The following is a 25472-nucleotide window of genomic DNA, read 5'->3' as shown; positions in this document are numbered from 1 at the left end:
GGTATTGCAGAGTATTGGCAGGGTATGTATTGCAGAGTATTGGCAGGGTATTACAGAGTATTGGCAGGGTATGTATTGCAGAGTATTGGCAGGGTATGTATTGCAGAGTATTGGCAGGGTATGTATTGGCAGGGTATGTATTGGCAGAGTATTGGCAGAGTATTGGCAGAGTATGGCAGAGTATTGGCAGAGTATTGCAGAGTACTGTCAGGGTATTGCAGAGTACTGGCAGGGTATGTATTGCAGAGTATTGGCAGGGTGCGTACTGCAAAGTATTGGCAGGGTGCATACTGCACAGTATTGGCAGGGTGCGCACTGCACAGTATTGGCAGGGTGAGTACTGCACAGTATTGGCAGGGTGAGTACTGCACAGTATTGGCAGGGTGAGTACTGCACAGTATTGGCAGGGTGAGTACTGCACAGTATTGGCAAGGTATGTATTGCAGAGTATTGGCAGGGTATGTATTGCAGAGTATTGGCTGGGTATGTATTTCAGAGTATTGGCTGGGTATGTATTTCAGAGTATTGGCTGGGTATGTATTTCAGAGTATTGGCTGGGTATGTATTTCAGAGTATTGGCTGGGTATGTATTTCAGAGTATTGCCAGGGTATGTATTTCAGAGTATTGCCAGGGTATTGCAGAGTATTGGCAGGGTATTGCAGGGTACTGGCAGGGTATTGCAGAGTATTGGCAGGGTATTGCAGAGCATTGGCTGGGTATGTATTGCAGAGTATTGGCAGGGTATTGCAGAGTATTGGCAGGGTATTGCAGAGTATTGGCAGGGTATTGCAGTGCATTGGCAGGGTATGTATTGCAGAGTATTGGCAGGGTATGTATTGCAGAGTATTGGCAGGGTATTGCAGAGTATTGGCAGGGTATTGCAGAGCATTGGCAGGGTATTGCAGAGTACTGGCAGGGTATGTATTGCAGAGTATTGGCAGGTATTGCAGAGTACTGGCAGGGTATTGCAGAGTATTGGCAGGGTATGTATTGCAGAGTATTGGCAGGGTATGTATTGCAGAGTATTGGCAGAGTATGTATTGCAGAGTACTGGCAGGGTATTGCAGAGTATTGGCAGGGTATGTATTGCAGAGTATTGGCAGAGTATGTATTGCAGAGTACTGGCAGGGTATTGCAGAGTACTGGCAGTGTATGTATTGCAGACTGCAACTTAATAACACACTAACCTGGTATTCTCTTCCCTTCTCAGGAGAGAAGTAAACTGGCAGTGGTGCAGCGGCTTTGGCCCCAGGAGGCCAGGACTGTCTGGCACTGGGTAGAGGGGAGGGAAGGGACAGTCCGGATCCCTGCCGTGTGTCTGTGGCTGGCTGCTCTGGAGGAGCTGCTCAGCCGTAGCCCAGGCCGTATGCTGCGCACTGCCCACTGACTCCTGCCAGTGCGTGTCCACGTGTACGGCCGACGTCATGTGACCGGTTGCTAGACGCGGAGCGGCCCTAGCCTAGCAACCAGTCACTCAGGCGGCCGCGGAGTACGCAGGCGGCTAATGGGAACGGCGTTCCTGTTGTGGAAATAGTACGGGAACGCCATTCCCATGCGTTCCCGCAGGACTCGAGCCCTGCTTACCATGGGATATACACTTTTAGCTCTTTCCTGTTTGTATGACCATCTGGGAACTACAAGTCCAAGCTACTAATTCCACCTGTGTGTCCAGTCATGTGGAACTGCAAGTCTCAGCATCCCCTTTACACATTACCTCTGTATACAGCTGAGAATTCAGTAAACACAATTCTTCTGTCGTATTGTACAGATGAGATAACAATAGAGTCAAATCCACAAAGGCACAACCTGCTGACCCCGGTATGGACATGTAATGGGTGTAGTGTAGAGCGCCACCTAGAGACAAGAGAATCTGCCTGGGTTCAGTTCATAATGGGGGTTCATCAAAATATTCTTGAAATCTAAAAAAACCTGAACTCAGCAGTGATCCCTATTGAAGTCTATGGGGGAAATCTTGTTACATAATAATGGCCATTTGAAAGGCTAATAGGGGCAAGCTTTTGTCAAAAAAGTGGAAAGGGGGGAATGTCATGGGGAACTTTTACAAATGTGGGGAGAGGTTCCTTTTATTGGTGCTTCAAAGGTGACATGGGCCTTGTAATTACATGCTTAGGAAATCCCTTTAATCTGTATGAGGCCTTAGAGAAGAGTGTGATTAGACAGTGTTGTGCCGCGTACACACGACCGGACTTTCTGGCAGACTAGGTCCGAAGGGATTCATTCATTGGACAATCCGATTGTGTGTGGGCTAATACGATAGTTTCTCAGAAAAAAAAATCTGACGGACCTAAAAATAGAACATAAAGTTTAATTCTCAAAAGGGTACTTTAGCATAGGGTGACACTATGAAAGTACCAGTAATAGGGTGTCATTGTCCCGAAATTGGCTTATTTAGAAGATGTCATAAAAAAAAAAGATGGACTTTATAGGCACCCAAATAAAAAGACCTAAAAGGTATTTTTGTTATTTTATTAAAAAATAGATGTAAAAAGGAAAAGTTGAAATGTAGTTATTATAATAACATATCAGATACAGTTGATTTAATAGTATACCCGGTACATATAGAAATTGACATCACATAGTAACCACATTCATAATCATAGGTCAGGAGCGGTCCCTAGAACACTGCCTGATGTAGGTATCAGATGAGTTGTGTGTCCAAGTCTACATCCGGGTATATCAGAATTTTCAAATCAGAGGCTCGACATGTTGCGTGTGAATCACGCTTCCTCAGGGGCAGCAATTTTCATAATAGTAGGAGGCTATTTTTTTATGTCATCTTCTAGAAATAGAACATGTTTCAAATCTATCTGACGGACTCAATTCCGACGGACTCAAATCAGGAAAACCGTTCGTCTGTGTGCTGGTTCCGACCTACCAAATACGACTCAAGAGAATCTATTGGCTACTGGCTATTGAACTTCCTTTTTTAGTCCCGTTTACGTCACCACATTCAAAACTAACGGACTTTCGAACGGACTTAGTCCATTCGTGTGTGGCCAAGTCCGTTCGTTCGGAAAGTCAGTGGGAACTCTGCCGAAAGTCCGTCGTGAAGACCGTCGGACCTAGCCTGCCGGAAAGTCCAGTCATGTGTACGCGGCATTAGCCATGGCATTACATATTTTGGATGTGTAAATTGATTTATTAGCATTTACATTGATCACAGCTTAAATACAGCAAGACAACCCCAAGCTGATTGATTTCAACCTAAAAAAGGGTTTTTTTTGTTAGTTTTGGCTGCAAAATCTGAATTGAACGGCAGAAGTAGCAGTCACAGCAGATCAAAAAGCTAAAGGAGAGTTCACTCTTAGAAAAATAAAGCTAAAGCCCTCAACATTGAAATGAGCAAGTGGGAAAACAGTTAACCAGTTTCCCTCTAAAAAAAAAAATATATATATATATATATATATATATATATATATATATATATACATATATATATATATATATATATATATATATATATATATATACATCGGAACCTCGGATTGCGAGTAATGCCATTAACGAGTGTTTCGCAATACGAGCACTGTATTTTAAAAAAATCATAACTTGGTTTGCAAGTGTTGTCTCACAAAACAAGCACGATTCAGGCCAAAGTGGTGTGCAGTACCGTGTTTGGCCTGAGGTGGTGGGGGGGGCACACGAGCCGAGCCAAACAGCGCCGATCAGCGCTGTTTGGAAATGCACAGAAAGGCCCCAGGACAGCTCTGCTGACCTCGGCAAATCTCGGGAACAAAGTCTTTCCAAGGTTTGCCGAGATCAGCCGAGCTGTCCTTTGGCCTTTTCAGACGTTTCCAAGGCTCTCCGGTGCCCCCCCCTGGCTCTGGCCGCATGCGGTATTGCATGCCATTGAAGTCAATGCAGAACAAATGATTTTTGTTTCCATTGACTTCAATGGGGAAACTATACGTATACTTTGGATTACGAGCATTCTCCTGGAACGGATTATGCTTGTAATCCGAGGTTCCACTGTATATATTTAGGCTTGTAAGTCTATATGGCCAATAGAAGCGAGAACAAAAAAAATCTACATCCAGACGCATGAATTACAATAATTATTTTTATTTTTTTAAGTGTGTGATTAGAGCCAGAGGCTCTAATAGGTTTCAAAATCAGGTGGCTTGGGATGCAGAGGATGCACTCGGAGCCCACTCAGGTGTTACAATAGCGAATGAATATTCGCTGTTGAAACACTGATCCTCAATCCGGCCAATCAGAAGCTGGTGTGAGACCCTGTTTTCCGATTGGCCGAAAAAAGAGAAGACTCCCGATTGACCACCAAGGAGGAGGGAGGAAACAGAAGATGCCCACCACCGTGATGACCCGTGGAGAACAATGGAATGGAAGGCCGCCGCCACCGCTGAACAGGGGAAGCTGCCGGTGAACCGATGGGGTATGTGCTACCAACTGACCGGGGCATACTATTTGCCCCCCCTAAAAAAATTACCACCTGCTGCCACTGGTTTTATGTACACTATAATGGGGATGATGGTAACTGGTAGGGTGGTTATAAGTTTTGCTAATCTGTCGGTGACTTGTAAGGGGGATTATTAGTATGTCTATTATCAATATGTTCTTATATCCGGGTTATACATACAGTATGTTGTGGTGTTCTATGTTTTTAATCTGGTTTTGTATAAATAAAGCTGTTATTGCTCTATTTATACAAAATAAATGCCATGGAAAATGATTAAGGCTCCCTCATCCCTCCACCCTCAGTCCCCCGTCTATGACAGATAGACATTCAGTTTGCTGGCTGAGTATCTCTGCAGATCTTTTTATAACTAGACCCCTCAGGGTGAAACATATTCAGCTTGTTATACAGGACGAGGAATGTGGACACACCCAGCGCCGTGTCGCGTTGGAGATGAATGACGTCCGAACAGTCGATACAGGTGGAGGTGTGTTATGTTACTAGAAATCCCTTCTCACCCTCCTCCTGGATTCTGGAAGGACGTTATATGAGACGAGGCAGAAACACGTCTTCGCTCACTTCTGGTCTTCATAGGATAAGAAGAAGTTGGACTCTGCCAGTGCCGTGATTCCAGGTTTTCTCTTCCAGAATCTTCTGTGATCGGACTCTTCACCTTTCTAGAAGATATTTTCAAGCCTCTTCATTGTCGGGAAGTACAAATAATTTGATTGGAGGATGTATGGGTAGATATAACAAGGTGAGACTCCACCAACCATTCTTAAAGAGGAAGTAAACCCTGATGGGTTTACTTCCTCTTTTTTTCCCTGCAAAGGTAAAGCATAATGGACTACTATGCATCGCATAGTAGCTCATTATGTGTCACTTACCTGACACAGGAGCCAGCGAAGTCGCCGCTGATCCCTGTAGTCCGCCGCGTCCATCTTGCTGGTGGCGTCTCGCAGCTCCGACCAATGACAGCGGCGAAGCCGCGATGACGTCACTCCCGCGCATGCGCACGGGAGTCGCGCCTCGCAGCTCCGCCGCTGTCATACGGCGAGGCCGCGATGACGTCACTCCCGCGCATGCGCACGGGAGTCGACAAATGTGGCAAATCCATTCTTGGACTTGCCGCATTTAGTGCGCATGCGCGCCGCTGTCTACGGCGCATGCGCCGTAGACAGCGGTGCCCATTTTCGGGCAAATATCTCCTGAACCATATAGGTTTAGGAGATATTACTTGGACCTACAGGTAAGCCTTAATCTAGGCTTACCTGTAGGTCAAAGTTGTTTGGAAGGGTTTACTTCCATTTTAAGTCATTCATTCTAATGGAGCCGAGTTCCATATTGGAAGAGCCGGCATAAAATGGGAACTAAATCTAATTCCAAACAGACCTGAAGTCTGTATATTGTGTAGGCTCCGTATAGATCGTGTACAGTACAACCTTGGTTTGAGAGCGTTTTGCAAGACAAGCAAAAAAATGTTTAATAAATGTTGACTTGATATACAAGCGATGTCTGATATACAAGCGATGTCTTGATATACAAGCGATGTCTGATATACAAGCGATGTCTGATATACAAGCGATGTCTGATATCCAAGCGATGTCTTGATATACAAGCGATGACTTGATATACAAGCGATGACTTGATATACAAGCGATGTTTTGATATACAAGTAGAGTCATGTCACAGCTGAGTATAAAAGAGTTCCATTTAATGAAGGTACAACATTTAGTAACATATCGCTACACTTAGGCCGCGTACACACGCGGGGACTGTTCGCTCAACTTTGTCCGCTGAACAGTGTTTCAGCGGACAGTCCGCCGTGTGTGGGCTTTCAGTGGACAGTTTCAGCGGACAGTTTGACGAACAAAGTTTTTCGGAAATTCCGAAAAACTGTCCGCTGAAACTTGGTTTGAGCGGACAGTCCGCCCGTGTGTGGGCCAGTCCGCTGTAGTTTTGAAATGAGCGAACTGTTCCCGCCCGGAGAAAAGTCTGCTCATTTCGAGAGCGTGTCCAGGTAGGCGGGGCCCGCGACACAGACGTCGCGGGCTCCGCCGCCTGGAATGGACTTAAAAGGGAACCCCAACGCCGAAAAAAAATCGGCGTGGGGGTCCCCCCAAAGTCCACAACAGACCCTTGTCCGAGCACGCTACCCGGCCGGCCAGGAAAGGGGGGCGAGCGAGCGCCCCCCCCTCCTGAGCCGTACCAGGCCGCGTGCCCTCAACATGGGGGGTGCCTTGGGGAAGGGAGGGCCGCGCGACCCCCCCACCCCAAAGCACCTTGTCCCCATGTTGATGAGGACAAGGGCCTCTTCCCGACAACCCTGGCCGTTGGTTGTCGGGGTCTGCGGGCGGGGGGCTTATCGGAATCCGGGAGCCCCCTTTAATAAGGGGGCCCCTGGATACCGGCCCCCCACCCTATGTGAATGAGTATGGGGTACAATGTACCCCTACCCATTCACCTGTAAAATAAAAGTACCCAAAAAAAAACAACACACGAGATAAAATATTTTATTGCACAGCTCCGGGGGTCTTCCGTCTTCGGGGGTCTTCTCGCCGGACTCCTCCGCTATCTTCTTGTAGCTCTTTTACTAGCGGAGGAGTCCGGCTTTCTTCTTCCCCGCCGCCGGCCTCTTCTCCCGACTTCGGGGGTCTTGTCCCCCTCTTCGGTTCTTCTGCCGGGCCACCGCGCCTTCTTATAGCTCTTTTAGAGGCGGTGGCCCGGTCTTCTGTCGCCGATGTCGCCTTCCGGTCGCCTTCCGTTCTTCTTCTTGTTCTTCTCCAGGAGATGTTGACACGTCGCTCTCTCCGGCCGGAATGCCAGAGCCGCCCTGCGCTGCCACTTATATAGTGACAATGGGGCGGTGTCACATGGTATATGTCACATGGGTTGGTCACATGGGTTGATGTCACATGGGGACTATGACATCGTAAGGGGGCGGGGTCACCATGTGACACCAACCCATGTGACATATACCATGTGACACCGCCCCATTGTCACTATATAAGTGGCCGCAAAGCGCGGCTCTGGCATTCCGGCCGGAGAGATCGTCGTGTCAACATCTCCTGGAGAAGAACAAGAAGAACAAGAAGAAGAACGGAAGGCGACCGGAAGGCGACAGCGGCGACAGAAGACCGGGCCACCGCCTCTAAAAGAGCTATAAGAAGGCGCGGTGGCCCGGCAGAAGAACCAAAGAGGGGGACAAGACCCCCGAAGTCGGGAGAAGAGGCCGGCGGCGGGGAGGAAGAAAGCCGGACTCCTCCGCTAGTAAAAGAGCTACAAGAAGATAGCGGAGGAGTCCGGCGAGAAGACCCCCGAAGACGGAAGACCCCCGGAGCTGTGCAATAAAATATTTTATCTCGTGTGTTGTTTTTTTTTTGGGGTACTTTTATTTTACAGGTGAATGGGTAAGGGTACATTGTACCCCATACTCATTCACATAGGTTGGGGGGCCGGTATCCGGGGGCCCCCTTATTAAAGGGGGCTCCCGGATTCCGATAAGCCCCCCGCCCGCAGACCCCGACAACCAACGGCCAGGGTTGTCGGGAAGAGGCCCTTGTCCTCAACATGGGGACAAGGTGCTTTGGGGTGGGGGGGCCGCGCGGCCCCCCCTTCCCCAAGGCACCCCTCATGTTGAGGGCACGCGGCCTGGTACTGCTCGGGAGGGGGGGCGCGCTCGCTCGCCCCCCTTTCCTGGCCGGCCGGGTAGCGTGCTCGGACAAGGGTCTGTTGTGGACTTTGGGGGAACCCCCACGCCGATTTTTTTCGGCGTTGGGGTTCCCCTTTAAGTCCATACCAGGCGGCGGAGGCCGCGACGTCTCCTTCGCGGGCCCCGCCTACCTTGAGACGCGCTCCAAATGAGCGGACTGTTGCCTCGTGTGTGGGCGAGTCCGTTCATTTCAAAAGTTGCGCGGACTTAGTACGACGAACAAAGTTTGCCGTATTTGTCCGCTCAAAAAGTGCCGTGTGTGGGCGTGTTCGTTCATTCAAAAGTTTGAGCGGACTGTTTGACGAACTTAGTTTCGGCAGACAGTCCCCGCGTGTGTACGCGGCCTTAGAGGCTCTTCTCTTCTCTTTTATACTCTGTAGCTCTTGATGGATTTTCCTTCTAATCCCCCTGTGGAGTCTTCCATTTGTGGATGGATATTTTATGGTTACACAACCTGGTCACATTGCTACAATCTTTTTATATGGACTATAAACTGAAGGCCCTATGAATAAATGGTTGTGGAACGAATCATCCGCGTTTCCATTATTTCTTATGGGGAAATTCACTTTGATATACAAGTGCTTTGGATTACAAGCATGTTTCCGGAACGAATTGTGCTCACAATCCAAGGTTTTAGTATATACTATACATGGACTATGTATACTGTACAGAGAGGAGGAGAGTCTGTATCTTTCCATATATACCTGTGTTCAGCATCTCCCCTGTTTGGTCTAAACAAAGTGGAGTTCAATATTCTGAGAGGAATATGTAGGAAATGGGAACTCCACTCACTCACTTAAAGCAAGTGGGGGGGGGGCGTGGCTGAGCCACCCCCTCTGTGTCAATGGTAACACAGACGGGGCTCAGGAGCAAGTCCGCACAGGTGCCCCCATAGAATAGGACTTTCTATGGGGTGCACTTTCCTAAGAGGGGGAGACCAGATGAAGAGGATGATGCAAAACGGTTATGCAGAGCAGGTAAGTATAACAAGTTTGTTATTTTAATAAAAAAAATAAGTTTTAATGTCGCTTTAAAGTGGTTGTAACAAATCACTTTGACCTACATGTAAGCCTAGATTAAGGCTTACCTGTAGGTCCAAGAAATATCTCCTAAACCTATACGGTTTAGAAGATATTTACAAAAAGACAGCCACCGCTGTCTACGGCGCATGCGCCGTAGACAGCGGCGCGCAGGCGCACTGGGTAACCCGCAGATCACAGAGATATGCCGCTCGTGTCGGCTCCCATGCGCATGCGCGGGAGTGATGTCATCGCGGCTCCTGCGCATCACAGCGCCGGAGCAGCGAGACCCGGAAGTCACTGCGGGATACATGGCAGCGGCGAACATGAAGATGGAGGACCGCTTCGGGGGCTTCGTTCTCAGGTAAGTTATTCATAATGAGCTAGTATGCTATGCGTACTAGCTCATTATGCCTTTGCCTTGCAGGTTGCATTTTTTTTTTTAATTGCCTTTACTTCCTCTTTAATACCAAATAGACCAGAAATCTGTATATGGTGTGGGCTTCAAATAGATAGTATACAAATGGATGGTCTATACTGTATCGAGAGGAGGAGAGTCTGTATAATTCTATGTATCCCCGTACACAACATCCCTCTATTGCTATCATGGGGGACTACAAGTCACTGCATCCCACCACTGATATAATGGGGAACTGCAAGTCCCAGTATCACCATACTAATATCATGGGGGACTACAAGTGCCAGCATCCCTCCACTGATATCATAGAGAACTGCAAGTCCCAGCACCCCCATACTAATATCATGGGGGGACTACAAGTGCCAGCATCCCTCCACTGATATCATGGGGAACTGCAAGTCCCAGCACCCCCATACTAATATCATGGGGGGACTACAAGTGCCAGCACCCCCCATTGATATCAGGGGGGAACTACAAGTCCCAGCATCTCTCCACTGATATCACGGGGGACTACAAGTGCCAGCATCCCTCCATTGAGATCAGGGGGGAACTACAAGTCGCAGTATCCCTCCACTGACATCACAGGGAACTAAAATTTCCAGCATCCATCTATGAGAATTATCTAGCTGTGGTGAACTGCAGGTGTCAGCATACCCTCATCGACACTCCCTGAGTTCTACCATGAATTCTACCATGATGACTGGAGGGATATGATAAAGACTGCAAGGTATGGATGCCCAGATGTGGAGTCTGTACAATGCTGAGCAGTGGCGTCGCTAGGGGGTGGCTTTTGGGTCTATATCCCTGAATCTGGGGCCCAGAGTCTCTGCAGGGGTCCCCATGGGAAGGGGAGGCTCTCTGGGGACCCTGATGTAAGTGGGGGGCTCTCTGGGGACCCTAATTTAAGGGGGATTCTCTCTGGGGACCCTGATTTAAGGGGAGGCTCTCTGGGACCCTGATTTAAGGGGGGAGGCTCTCTGGGGACCCTTATTTAAGGGTGAGGCTCTCTGGGGACCCTTATTTAAGGGGGGGCTCTCTGGAGACCCTGATTTAAGGGGGAGGTTCTCTGGTGACCAAAATGTAAGGGGGATGCTCTCTGGGGACCCTGATGTAAGGGGGAGGCTCTATGGGACCCTGATTTAAGGGGGGCTCTCTGAGGACCCTGATTTAAGGGTGAGACTCTCTGGTGACCCTGATTTAAGGGGGGGCTCTCTGGGGACCCTGATTTAAGGGTGAGGCTCTCTGGGGACCCTTATTTAAGGGGGAGGCTCTCTGGAGACCCTGATTTAAGGGGAGGTTCTCTGGGACCCTGATTTAAGGGGGGGGCTCTCTGGGGACCATTATTTAAGGGTGAGGCTCTCTGGGGACCCTTATTTAAGGGGGGGCTCTCTGGAGACCCTGATTTAAGGGGGAGGTTCTCTGGTGTCCAAAATGTAAGGGGGATGCTCTCTGGGGACCCTGATGTAAGGGGGAGGCTCTATGGGACCCTGATTTAAGGGGGGCTCTCTGAGGACCCTGATTTAAGGGTGAGACTCTCTGGTGACCCTGATTTAAGGGGGGGCTCTCTGGGGACCCTGATTTAAGGGTGAGGCTCTCTGGGGACCCTTATTTAAGGGGGAGGCTCTCTGGAGACCCTGATTTAAGGGGGAGGTTCTCTGGGGAACCTTATTTAAGGGGGAGGCTCTCTGGAGACCCTGATTTAAAGGTGAGGCTCTCTGGGGACCCTTATATAAGGGGGAGGCTCTCTGGGGACCCTTATTTAAGGGGAGGCTCTCTGGGGACCCTGATGTAAGGGGGAGGCTCTCTTGGGACCGTGATTTAAATGGGGCTCTCTGCGACCTTGATTTAAGGGGGAGGCTCTCTTGGGACCCTTATTTAAGGGGGGGCTCTCTGGAGACCCTGATTTAAGGGGAGCTCTCTGGGGGGATATATATATATATATATATATATATATATATATATGGAAAGGCCAGTATGGTGGCCTGGAATTATGGGTGGAGCCCGGTGGAGTATATAACCAGCCCGTTCGCCTGGCTCCCTCGTCGGTTCCGGTGCGCGATATCTGATGCGTCAGATATCAAGGGCCGACTATCCAGAGCAGACGCAGCGAGCCTGTTCGGCAGTTCCCGCATTTTTCGTCTTCTATCTGACAATCCCGTCTCGTCCATCAGCGTCCGCAGGTTCGTCGTCGTCGTCGTACCTATCGAATTTGTCGCTCGGGCCGGCTGTCGCAGGTAGGGCTTCGGCACCCTCTTTTCATTATGTTTTCGATGTACCGTCGTTACGCTTGTATGCACGAGCCGCTCGGTTCTTTCATATCGAATGTTTCGGTGGCCTCGTACGCCTGTCACTGTATGCTACTTTCGATGTAGGCGTTGTCGTCATTCGACACGTTCGATCACGCCACGTCAGGCGATTCATTCGCAGCTACGGCATTCGAAACCGTTCGACTGCCCGTGCATTTCTATTATAGCGGTCGAATCGTTCGACCCACAGCCGACTGCTTGTTATGATAAGGCAATCAGTCCGCATGTTTCGCATGTTTCGCTTGCTCTGCTCCAGTTCGAATATGTCTCTTCATTTCATGCAATTATGTTATGTGTTTCATTTCACCGTCTTCAAACATTTCAGTCCCAGTCATTTCTGCTGCTCCAATATCATTTCTGTCACTTATTACGCTCCAATTCGAATCCTGTCGCATTTCTCTATGCACCGATTCGTCCTGGTGCGCCCAGCTGCTACGCCTCATTTCAGTACATGCTCCAAAGACGGGATTCATTTGTTAGGTGCATGGGCTCGTCTTCTGATTCCAGTCTTTGTCATGGGTTTCATTTCATTCACCTATCACGTCCCGGTACGAATAGTCATGTTCATGGACCAATTCGTCCCGGCGTGCCCCAGGAATGGCCTCATTTCAGTACATGCTCCAGGTTCCGTTTCGTGCTCGGTCGCAAGTTAGTGGCATGGCGATTCGGATCTCTGTCATGGCAGATTCACTCAGTTCACGGTCACGTATCACTTCCCGCTTCTAGTCCAGTTGATTCAACGTTGGATCCCCCCTGCCTGAGCTCCACGTGGCGGGCTCCACCTCCGCCTGAGCTCCACGCGGCAGGCCCCCCCCCCCCTGCCTGAGCTCCACGTGGCGGGGTCAGCCCCCGCCTGAGCTCCACGTGGCGGGGTCCCCTCCCCCCCCCCCCTGCCTGAGCTCCACGTGGCGGGCTCCACCCCCGCCTGAGCTCCACGCGGCAGGCCCCCCCCCCCCCCCGCCTGAGCTCCACGTGGCGGGGTTCACCCCCCGCCTGAGCTCCACGTGGCGGGGTCCCCCCCCCCCCTGCCTGAGCTCCACGTGGCGGGCTCCACCTCCGCCTGAGCTCCACGCGGCAGATCCCCCCCCCCTCTCCCCTGCCTGAGCTCCACGTGGCGGGGTTCCCCCCCGCCCGAGCTCCACGCGGCAGCCCCCCCCCCTCCCCTGCCTGAGCTCCACGTGGCGGGCTCCACCTCCGCCTGAGCTCCACGTGGCGGGTCCACCTCCGCTTAAACCCCACGTCCTATGCGCATTTGCGTTGGAAAAAAAAAAAAAAAAAACGGGAAAGGAAAAAAGGAAATTTTGCATCTACGACGCAACCAAGTCACGTCTCTGTCGCCATATGCACATTATTCTAAATTCGGTTGTCTGCTCGTTTCATTTATGCAGCTCGTTTCAGTTATGTCTTTCTTCACATTTTCCAGTCTTACCTCCACGATTTAGCTAGACATCTCTCTGCAGGCATAGGAGTCTCATACAAACTTACCTTCATCTCCTCAGGTCAGTCGAGTTTTCAGTGGGTTCAACCTGCACCGGGTCGGACGGTGCCTCCTTAGGTAAGAGAATCTTCGGGAAGGGAAACGCCCACAAGCGGTAGTACCCTTCTCAAAAAAAAAAAAAAAAAAAAAAAAAAAAGTTTGCTTAGGAGTCTCCTACGAGTCTTGTAATCCATGTCACCCTCTTAGGTTTCGTATAGGAGAAAAACCCGGTCCCAGGGATTAATAAGCTTACCAAGCCTGGATTTTGCCACCATGTCCCAGGCTGGCAGCGAGGACTACACGGCTCCGTTGTCTCCGTCTCTTGTCTCAGAGAGCGGCAGCCAAAGGTCCTTCAGAACATGGACCATCCCCAGGCTGACGGCCGAGTTGAGGCGTAGGGGTGTACCCTTCCCAGCTACAGCCAGAAAGGCCGAGCTTTTCGGGCTCCTCTTTCCTCCCCCAGCCGCGGTTGAGGATAGTGCCCAGCAGGCCTCCCTGGGCTCTATCGCTGCCTCCATCACGCAGCTTCACACGCTGGTGTCATCCCTGACGACCTCAATGTCAGAAGTTCAGAGTCGGGTGGCCCTCCTCGAGACCCGCCCAGTCGTTTCTCCTCCTATACCAGCTTCACAAGCAGTGGAGAACACCAGCGCAGGTACCCCCGGGTGTACACCAGTAGTGTACCCTTCCCATTTAATATCAGCCAACATCAGGAAGGACATCCTAGAGGGAAAGGACGTCAATCTGGCTTCGCTACTGATATCCATTCATGAGCTGGCAGAAAATAAAGCTTACACTTGGGGGGACGTGTCGGTGGTCCTCAAAGCCAAAGACCCCAGGCTGGACAGGAAGCTGTCAGTCACCGAGTTCACCCTGGCCTTCGGCATGCTGAGGGATGTCATCTGCTCGGCCTCCCCCGGCAGAAGGGAGGAACTGGATCGTTACCTCCACATAGTAGTTGACCTGGGGTACAAATACGGCGGTTTTGCATTTTATGACTATCACCGCTCCTTCTCCGCTAAGGCGGCCGCCAGGCTCTCTCAATTTCAGATACCTACGGATTGGAGTGTCTTGGACACCGAGTTGTTCTGCCGACACTTCGCAGGGCTGCGGTCTCCTCTTTGTGCCATCTGCCAGTCGGCTACTCACACCGCGACTTGGTGTGCCAGCTCAGTGGCAACCCCGCCTGTAGACGGTCCATCGACCTCAGGTACTGCCCAGGCCCTACCAGCGCCGGCACGCCTGCCACAGACAGATAAACTGGGGCGCCCGGTCAAGACCTTGGGTGGCGCAGCCATCTGTAACAACTATAACAGCGGGTCGTGCAATTTCAGCCAGTGCAGGCTGCTCCATGTATGCTCACGATGTAATAGAGCTCATCCCAGGCTCATGTGCGAGGTCAAGCAGGCTAGAAAATCGTGACTAAGCCGGGTCAACGTGTCGTGGCTCAGTGTCTACCTCGCCAATCACCCCACCCCCTCACTTGCCACCTACCTAGTCCAGGGCTTTACTCAGGGCTTTCATACAGGACTTATTTCCCTCCCTCACCTCACACACGAGTGCCAGAACCTGCGGTCAGCAGCCACCGACGTACAGGCCATCGACCAGCTATTACAGGCAGAGCTAGACCGGGATTTCATCATAGGCCCTTTCACGAAGCCCCCATTTAACACCTGGCGAGTCAGCCCTATTGGGCTTGTCAAGGGCAAGTTCTCAAATAAACTTAGGTTGGTCTACGATTTGTCAGCGCCTTATTCTTCCTCTGTCCCCAGTCTTAATTCTCTTATCCCCTCTGAGGAATTCTCCCTTAAATACGCGTCCGTAGACATGGCCATCCAGGCCATTCTCAAGTCAGGCACAGGTACATGGCTCTCCAAGGCCGACATCTCGGACGCCTTCAAGCTCCTTCCCATCCATCCAACTCTCTGGTGCTGGCATGGCATCAAATGGAGGGAGCTCTACTATTTTGCCACTAAGCTGACCTTCGGGTCCAAGAGTAGCCCCTGGCTCTTCGACTCGTTTGCGCAGGCTCTCGAATGGATCTTGCTGCACGTAGCCCAGTGCCAGGGAGTCATACACTACTTGGATGACTTCCTGCTGGTCGAGTCACCTGGCTCCCTTCCAGGGGATTTGGATAAACTAAGGGTGGTCTTCAATAATCTTGACGTCCCGATTGCTGAGCACAAGGTGGAGGGCCCTGCGCAGGCAATCACCTTCCTCGGGGTCAGCTTAAATACCAGCACTATGCAGGCCAGCCTTCCCCCGGATAAACTAAGCCGCATCAGGTCGGTCATGAGGGACTTCACCCGCACCAGAACTTGTACCAAGAGGCAGTTACAGTCCCTTCTCGGTATGCTTAATTTTGCCATGCGCATCATCCCTCAAGGTCGCGCTTTCATATCACGCCTGTTAGTCCTACTGTCTCATTCACAAGACCCGGAGCATATCCTCAGCCTGGACCCCGCAGCTATAGCAGATCTTGCCATGTGGGAGGAATTCCTGACGTCCTGGAATGGTGTGTCCCTGTTCATTCCCTCCGTGTCCTCCTCGTCGCCGCAGGTCGTGACCGACGCAGCGGCCTCCACGGGTTTCGCGGCAATTTTTGGCCACCTCTGGCTCGCAGCCCCTTGGCCTCCTCAGATACTGGCTATTCCGGGCTTCACCGAGACGTCCTCCCTATTCGAGTTGTACCCCATCGTAGCCGCTGCCCATACGTGGGGCCGCAGTTGGTCCGGTCAAACAGTGACCTTTTCAACGGACAATCTCGCCACTGCGGAAATCATTAACAAAGGCAGGTCCAAGTCTCTGGAGATTATGTCCTTCCTGCGGCGACTGGTCCAGCTCTCGTTATTGTTTCAATTTAATGTCCATTGTGCCTTTATCCCCGGTAAATGTAACCGGGCAGCGGACGCCCTTTCCCGCTTTAACTTAGTTTCCTTTTTTGATCAGGTGCCCGGAGCCGGACCAACGTCAGCAGTTATCCCGGACTGGTCTCAACTGACCCTGGATTAACCCCTCACCTAGTAGCCGCGACTCAACTCATCAATCACTCCCTCGCAGACAATACCCGCAAGGCCTACCAAACAGCCTGGAGGGCCTTTAACCGTTTCTTAACGTCTCACTCCACAGAGACCTCCCGGGTCAAGCAAGTTCTGGCCTTCATTGCCCATTGCCACTCGGACTTGGCGTTATCCTTCAACACGATCCGACTATACCTGGCCGGGGTACAACATTTTACGTCCCTCCAGGACCCCGCTGAACCCTCCTTGTTCACTTTTCACGCCATTCGGGCCGTCATGCGTGGCATCCAGAAACGCCAGCCTGCGGCCTCCCTCAAACGCTTGCCTATCACAGGAGACGTTTTCAGAAACATGTCCGATATTCTGGCCACTGCACCTTTCGGACTCCACACTAGTACCATTATACAAGCAGCCATACACCTGGCCTTCTACGGCTTCTTGCGGCCAGGCGAGTTTACCTCCAGTAGCCCCTCAGCTCGCACGCTATGCAAGCACCACCTGGTCAGGCACGGAGACCATTTCATCCTGCATATAGCAGTATCCAAGACGCAGCAGCTTGGCCCGGGGACGGACATACATTTTTATAAAACTAACAACCGCTGGTGCCCGGTCGCCATGCTCACCCGCTTGTTGACCCTTCTGGCCGATCAACCAGGAACTGGCCCGCTTCTGCCATTCCACGGTAAGCCACTGAACGCAGCCCAGTTCATGGAGCATGTCAGGATACTCCTGGGCATCCTTCACCTCAATCCGGCTCACTACTCCGGACATTCGTTTCGGATCGGAGCGGCTTCAACTGCCTCCCGCCAAGGGGTCCCGGTCCACGTTATCAAAAAGTTGGGTAGGTGGAAGTCCGCCTGTTTCGCCCGTTACATACCCAATCCGCAAGTAGAGATGGCCCAGGCCTTCATCAAGCTCACCCAGTAACAAACTCGAATCAATAAAGGCATTCCCTACCTGTATGTTTTTGCCCCCTTATTTTGGTATACCCTACGTTAGGCCAGGGCACACTTTCAGGTCCGGTTCAAGTAAGCGAGTTTTGTGTTATCCTTGTTTGTCATCCTTATCCGTATCGGTCAGAGGGCTCTGGGCCATAAATGGAAAGGCCAGTATGGTGGCCTGGAATTATGGGTGGAGCCCGGTGGAGTATATAACCAGCCCGTTCGCCTGGCTCCCTCGTCGGTTCCGGTGCGCGATACCCACCCACCCATCCCCTGTCAGGGCATTTCTCAAGCATTATACTCCCGGGCGAGTACTCATTTCACTCCATTTCATTTTCATTTCATTTATTACTCATTTCTCTATCAAGGGTATGCCCCCTTATTTTGGTATACCCTACGTTAGGCCAGGGCACACTTTCAGGTCCGGTTCAAGTAAGCGAGTTTTGTGTTATCCTTGTTTGTCATCCTTATCCGTATCGGTCAGAGGGCTCTGGGCCATAAATATATATATATATATATATATATATATATATATATATATATATATATATATATGTGTATGTATATATATATATATATATGTATATATATATATATATATATATATATATATATATATATATATATGTATATATATATATATATATATATATGTGTATATATATATGTATATATATATATATATATATATAATATATATATATATGCCCGCCCAAGCGTATGACTTTCTTTACTACGCTGCTATGGGCTCTAGCCCCAGATCATTTGTAGACCTAGCAATGCCCCTGATGCTGAGTATTACAAAATGTTGGAGATAAAGTTGATGGAGTAGAAAATAAATCTTTATATTTCACCTCCTAATCCTAACTGATCCTCAACCCTTCACCACCCTTCCCCTAGGTGACCCCAAACCCGAATTATCACCTGACCTAGAGGAGTCAGGAGAAGAAGAAATAGGGATCTATCTATATATCTACTGTTTATGTATGTATGTACTGTATGTACTGTATGTATGGATCTATCCTATCTATCTCTCAGGAAGTTTATACAACATTTAAGTTTGTAATACTAATTATTTAACTGCTTCAAAACTGGGCACTTTTACCCCCCTTCCTGCCCAGGCCAATTTTCAGCTTTTAGCACTGTCACACTTTGAATGACAATTACGCGGTCATACAACACTGTACCCATATGACATTTCTATCTTTTCTTCACACAAATAGAGTTTTCTTTTGGTGGTATGTAATCACCATAAAAAAATGAAAAAAAACCTGAAAACATTTAAAAAAATTTTTTTCTTAGTTTCTGTCCGAAAATTATGTAAATAAGTAATTTTTCTCCTTCTCTGATGGGCACTGATGTGGAGGCACTAATCTTCTACACTGATGGGCACTGATAGGTGGCACGGATATGCGGTACAGATGAGCAATGATAGGCTGCACTGATGGGCACTGATTAGGTGGCACTGATGTGGAGGCACTAATATTCCACACTATTGGGCAATGATAGGTGGCAAGGATATGCGGTACAGATGAGCAATGATAGGTGGCACTGATGATGGGCACTGATAGGCTGCACTGATGGGCTGCACTGATAGGCTGCCCTGATGGGCACTGATTAGGTGGCATAGGATATGCGGTACAGATGAGCACTGATAGTCAGCACTGAAGGGCACTGATAGGTGGCACTGATAGGTGGCACTGATAGGCTGCACTGATGGGCACTGATAGGCTGCACTGATGGGCACTGATGAGGCAGCACTGGAGGGCACTGATTAGGTGGCAATGGAGGGCACTGATTAGGTGGCACTGACGTGGAGGCACTAATATGCTGCACTGGTGGGCACTGATAGGTGGCACGGTTATGCAGTGCAGATCAGCTCTGATAGGTGGCACTGAAGGGCACTGATAGGTGGCACTGATGGGCACTGAAAGGCTGCACTGATGGGTACTGATTAGGTGGCACTGACATGGAGGCATTAATATGCAGCACTCATGTGCTCTGATAGGTGGCAAGGATATGCAGTACAGATGAGCACTGATAGGCGGCACTGAAGGGCACTGATAGGCTGCACTGATGGGCACTGGTAGGCTGCACTGATGAGACGGCACTGATGGACACTGATTAGCTGGCACTGATGTGGAGGCACTAATATGCTTCACTGATGGGCACTGATAGGTGGCACGGATATGCGGCACAGGTGAGCAATGATAGGTGGCACTGATGATGGGCACCGATAGGCTGCACTGATGGGCTGAACTGATAGGTTGCACTGATGGGCACTGATGTGGAGGCACTAATATGCAGCACTGATGGGAACTGATAGGTGGTACGGATATGCGGTACAGATGAGCACTGATAGGCAGCACTGAAGGGCACTGATAGGTGTTACTGATAGGCTGCACTAATGGGCACTGATAGGTGGCACTGATGGCCACTGACAGGGTGCATTGATGGGCACTGATGAGGCGGTACTGGAGGGCACTGATTAGGCACAACTGGAGGGCACTGATTAGGTGACACTGATGTGGAGGCAGTAATATGCTGCACTCAGGGCCGTCTTTAAGGCAGGGCAAAAGGGGCAGCTGCCCTGGGCCCTGTCATTCTTGTGGGGCCCAAAGAAGCTGCTACATACTTGCCAACTATTCCAGTTTAAATTTCCTTGTCCCTTGAGGTTTTAGTCCTGTGCTGTGTCCCGATATCTCAGTGTGAAGTGCTGCTACTAATTATGCCCAGCTCTGCCCTATTATTGTGTACAGATGACTCACCTGCAGGCCCTGTGTTTACATGTAAATAACCAGCATTCGTATGTAAATAGCGGCAGCATTACTAATAAATAGCTGCGGCCGGCTGCATTGATTTAGATGTAAATAAAGGTGGTGTATCATGCTCCCCTGCAGTGAGGAGATGATGTACTGTAACTTCTAGCAACCAATCAGTGAACAGTATTATTATACAGTAATTTATAGCAACCAATTAACAAGCAGAAATCATTTGCTGTAACCTCTAGCAACCAGTCATTAAACAGTAATGAAATGCTGTAACCACTGGCAACCAATCACAATTGCTGCCTGATCTGATACAGTAAACTGATTTTAAGTCTAGCTGCTAGTGTATTGTCTCAGAGCAGGTAGAAATTGCATGGGGGGGCCCCAAGAACATTTTTGCCCAGGGCCCAATCAATATTAAAGACGGCCCTGGCTGCGCTGATGGGCACTGATAGGTGGCATGGATATGCAGTACATATGAGCACTGATAGGCGCCACTGAAGGTCACTGATAGGTGCCACTAATGATGGGCACTGATAGGCTGCACTGATGGGCACTGATTAGGTGGCACTGATGTGGAGGCACTAATATGCAGCACTGATGGGAACTGATTGGTGGCACGGATATGCAGTACAGATGAGCACTGATAGGCAGCACTGAAGGGCAGTGATAGGTGGCACTGATGGTCATTGATAGGCTGCACTGATGGGATTGATAGGCTGCACTAATGGGATTGATAGGCAGCCCTGAAAGGCACTGATAGGTGGCACTGATGGCCCCTGATAGGCTCCACTGATGGGCACTGATAGGCTGCACTGATGGGCACTAATATGCCCAGTGATGGGCACTGGTAGGTGGCACAGATATGCGGTACAGATGAGCACTGATAGGCGGCACTGAAGGCCACTGATAGCAGTAGTGTATGTAGGTTTTGTGCTGCCCTAGGCCTGACTAAACTCATGCACCCCTAGTTTAAATATGACACACCCCTTCATTTCAAGGCCACGCCCCTTTTGGTTTAAGACTCGCCCTGATATTTTCGAGTGGGGACACTATTTCTGAAGGCCTGGGGGAGGCAATGGATTCCCTTAATTTGCATAGATTTCCTTTCACTTCCTGTTTGGCTATGGGGCAGGAAGTGAAGGGAAATCTCTGCAATGGGACATGGATGGTAAAAAATAAACTGACAAGGGGCTATAACCCTCCCTTACTCTTTGCCTACTAGGATGTAACGTGTACGGAGGGAGGGGGAGGTGTCACGTTCTGACGTCACCAGCGGTTATCTTGGGTTAGAAACAACCTGACATGTGTTTATAATCAGCACTCGTTTCTGAGTGTAATCTTTGTGAGTACATTTTTGATTTAAGAATAAATGAGTGTTTACAGAGAGCACTAGATTGTCCTCTTCCTTCTTTTATATGATTGCACACTTTGAAAAGATCAACGGCTATATCGATGTAGGATTATCACCCCAGCAGAGGGTATTGGGCTCTGTGACCTGCTTCAGGTTAAATATATGAGGTGAGAGGCTTGAATATCCGTGGCGGAGGGACCTGAATCCCCTGCTGTATTCTTCTGTTTACCAGACTCACTTGGGGAAGCTGTTTCTTGATTATCCAAGCATAATAATATTATTCTTCTTAATATTATTCTTGATATCACTAGAAAAAAAAAAGCCTTTGGAAATGAGTTTGCAATAACTCCATCAGTATCACCGGCAAAGCAGCTTCATTATTATCCCATTATAGAAGAAGAGAATTGTGCGCCGCATTTGGAGATTTCATCATTTGCCGCGTCACCAATGTTAATTCTCCATTACGAACGCCAGTTTACAAGACCGACCGCTTCTGCTTCCGAGTACACGCGATCGGAAAATCCGAAAACAGACATTTGTTGGCAGAAAATCTGAAGACATGCTAGCCAACATTTGTTGGCGGAAAGTCTGACAACAATTGTCCGATGGAGCGTACGCGCGGTCGGATTTTCCGCCAACAGCCTGCCATTGAACATTTCCCGTCGGGAAAATCCCATCGTGTGTACGAGGCTTAAGGCTAGAAGTCCTTATATTATGACTTCTGAGAAAAAATTTGATTTTATTCAATATAATCTGATATATAAATGTAAATATGTTATTCCCATTTAGGGTATACGGTTATTTTCCTGGGATGTATGTGGTATTTTTGTGATATTATTAATATAATATTATATAATCAAAAAAATCATAATTATATTATAATAATTAATATAATGTAATATAATCTTAACTGGTTCCGGCCTGCCTGCAGTACATTTACTCTGGGTGGGCAGTACATACAGGTTGCATGACGTACATGTACCGACTGTCCCAAGTTAGGGCCACGTATGCACGTCCCCCCCTGCTGATCTGTGCTTTTACTGGCTATGGTGGCATTTTGTCAGCAGGTCCCGACCAATGATTTATGGCTGAGACCTGCTGATTGGCTGCATCCAATCACAGCACAGAGTTGTACACAGATCAGCGATCTGGCCCTTGCAGGGAGAAAAAACAAACAAAAAAAAACAAACAGCCAGATCTGTAAGTAAAAGCGATCGGAATTCCGCTCAAGCTTGTGTTGCCTTCACACCAAATTCCGAGGGTCAAGGGTACAACACTATGACGGGCCGCGGAAATGAAGTTCAATGCTTCCGAGCATGCGTCGGAATTTTACGCGTCGGAATTGCTACAGATGATCTGAATTTCCAATAGAAACTGAATAATTGAGAATTATGCTCTCAAAATTTTGCTGGCGGAAATTCAGCCAGCAAAAGTCTGATGGAGCCTACACACGGTGACAAAAAAGCTTTCATCGGCCTTTTGCTGGCCGAAATTCCGTTAGTGTGCGGCATTACACACCGTTCACGTGTTAGGTACACGGTTAAAAAAGAAGTTGGGACTTTGCATGAAGTATGCGGATTTGGAAGCAAAAAGTGAGCTGTATAGGTCTGATAATGTTAAATTTATTAAATATTACACAGTAAAATACATCAAAAGCAGTGGTACATATTGCATCTTCCATCATAATTAATTGATTCATACATTGGCATATTGCACATTGATATATCACTAGGATAACCGCGCTGTCGCAGCCTAACCTCCATCTCACTCAGTCTGTCCTCCTTATGGATAGATTTATCAGTGATCCTCGCAACACTTGTTGGAATGGATTTAAATACACCTGGGGGGTGAAAACTAGAAAAATGTAATAATTGATTACAATCTGTCGGTTTGATATAAATATCGCACATTTGTTTGATCGTTTGTGCATCTCACCCACCATTTTTGCCTTGGTGACCCCCCGATATACCAACCAGATGAATGCCAGGATGAAGGTTCTGATAGACCTTCATAGTTATGGGTAGTAAATGACAGAAGTCCATCCAATTCTGATCTTCTCTGATTGGACAACTAGACAGCTAATCGCTATTCACATAAGGGAACAAAATCCTCCTTATTGGTTCCGTTCCGCGCACTACAAATGAGTTTATTATTGTTTGTGCTCCTTCCAGGTGATGTCATCTCGGGTCACCTCCTGATGTCATGGCGGCCTCTTCCTCCTCATCCACCTCCTCACAAGGTATGACTGTTGTTTCTGACAATCCTTTCCAATGTTTTCCATCTCACATCTCTATGGATTGGAATTAGATGATAGGACGTCCTATGTCTCCGTAGTCTGGACATTTCCTGTAGACATCTGGTCAGTTCACCTATTCGGAGAGTTTAGGAACGTTCATCAATTCCACAATCACATTCCCGTGTCATCACATTTTTTTTTTTTTTATTATTGGTGGAAATGATCTTCTGAGATGTCCAAGTGTCCCATAATGATTGGATGGCCCCACATTTTATGATTATTTGTGTAGTGTTCGGGGGAATCCTTTGCCTATAATCCTAGGCAGAACATGGGCCAGTATAACATGACACTGCTGGGAAACTTTGGGGTAATGGGGGGGGGGGGGGGTTCCTAAAGGATTTATGGTTTCTTTTAGTTTACTATGAAACAATCAATAAACATAAAGTTTAAAGTTGTCATATATATATATATATATATATATATATATATATATATATATATATATATATATATTAGGAGGTCCTTATATAAAAAATGTACTGTGAGCTTGGTTCAGTTCCACTGCCATAAATGATAATCCTCATGATATGTTTAATAGGTTTACTTGCTATGATCATCAGCTCCATCTAGTGGCCATACTACCATATTTTCTTGAAATACCTCAACCAGCAAGATATGGCATTATGACCACTAGATGGAGCTGATGATTATAGTAAATAAACATATTAGACATATTATGGGCAATGTTCACAATCAATATGCCCCCCTAGGTCAGGGATATACAATTAACGGACCTCCAGCTGTGGCAGAACTACAAGTCCCATGAGGCATAGCAAGACTCTGACAGCCACAAGCATGACACCCAGAGGCAGAGGCATGGTGGGATTTGTAGTTTTGCAACAGCTGGAGGTCCGCTAATTGCATATCCCTGCCCTACGGTGTTTACACCCGACATTCAACCATCTGAGAGGTAACTCACCATCATGTAGACAGTCATGTGAGATTATCACAGGAAAACCAATCTCTCTATAGGATAATGTACATACAGACATATTGGGGGATAATTTCCTTTCCTTATTTGTTCTTTATAACATTTCTGGCTACCAGTACAACGTTATCTGCTGTCATGTGTCAGGAATCATCCAATCAGAATGAATGTTTATAGTTGCTGATTGTCCTCTCTGCAGGGTCGGCTCCTGGGGTCCTGGGAAAGGTCCCACAAACCCCCGGGGATCTTCTCATATATTCTCTGGAGGATCTGAAAGGAAGTGACTTCAAGAGATTTAGGAACAAATTGTCTGATTTCTCCTATGGAGATAAACGTCCCATCCCCCGAGGAAAATTAGAAAATGCAGACTGGATCACCACCAAGGACCTCCTGATAGACACATATGGAGAAGAAGGGGCTCTGGATGTCACAAATAAAGTCTTTACAGTGATTGGTCTGATATGACCTGCAAATCTCCTCCTCAAGGAGAGGAGAGAACAGAATGGTGAGTTCCGGTCTATAATGACAATTTCCTACCAATTCCTGATCAATATCTGTGTGAGGAAGAACTAGGAATGTCATCCAGGGAAAGCCAGTGACCGATGGACTGTTAATGATATGGCGTGGCCGCGGGACCAGCGGACCCGATCACCGCTGGTGTCCCGCGATCGGGTCACAGAGCTGAAGAACGAGGAGAGGTCTGTGTAAACAAACCTCTCCCCGTGCTTCCCTGTGTGGCTGTCACCGATCTCCTGTTCCCTTATATAGGGAAGGACGATCAGTGACGTCACATGCCA

At 48.6% G+C, this 25472-nt stretch overlaps 1 protein-coding gene and 1 long non-coding RNA gene across 2 annotated transcripts in view; both read left to right on the top strand.

Moving 5' to 3' along the window:
- LOC143961773 (E3 ubiquitin-protein ligase TRIM39-like) overlaps positions 1–25472 on the top strand; it is a 216232-nt gene that overhangs the window by 134900 nt on the left and 55860 nt on the right. The gene's annotated exons all lie outside the window — the stretch shown is intronic.
- On the top strand, positions 4905–25115 carry LOC143961768 (uncharacterized). Its single transcript, XR_013270550.1, has 3 exons — positions 4905–5193; positions 23623–23690; positions 24875–25115. It is a non-coding gene; the product is annotated as an uncharacterized LOC143961768 (long non-coding RNA).

The sequence above is a fragment of the Lithobates pipiens genome, unplaced genomic scaffold, assembly GCF_037356315.1.
Source record: "Lithobates pipiens isolate NorthernLeopardFrog02 unplaced genomic scaffold, aLitPip1_a1.2 Scaffold_8, whole genome shotgun sequence".
In the NCBI taxonomy this organism is placed as follows: domain Eukaryota; kingdom Metazoa; phylum Chordata; class Amphibia; order Anura; family Ranidae; genus Lithobates; species Lithobates pipiens.
The sequence above is the reverse complement of the archived record's forward strand: the minus strand, read 5'-3'. Positions and strand labels throughout refer to the sequence as shown.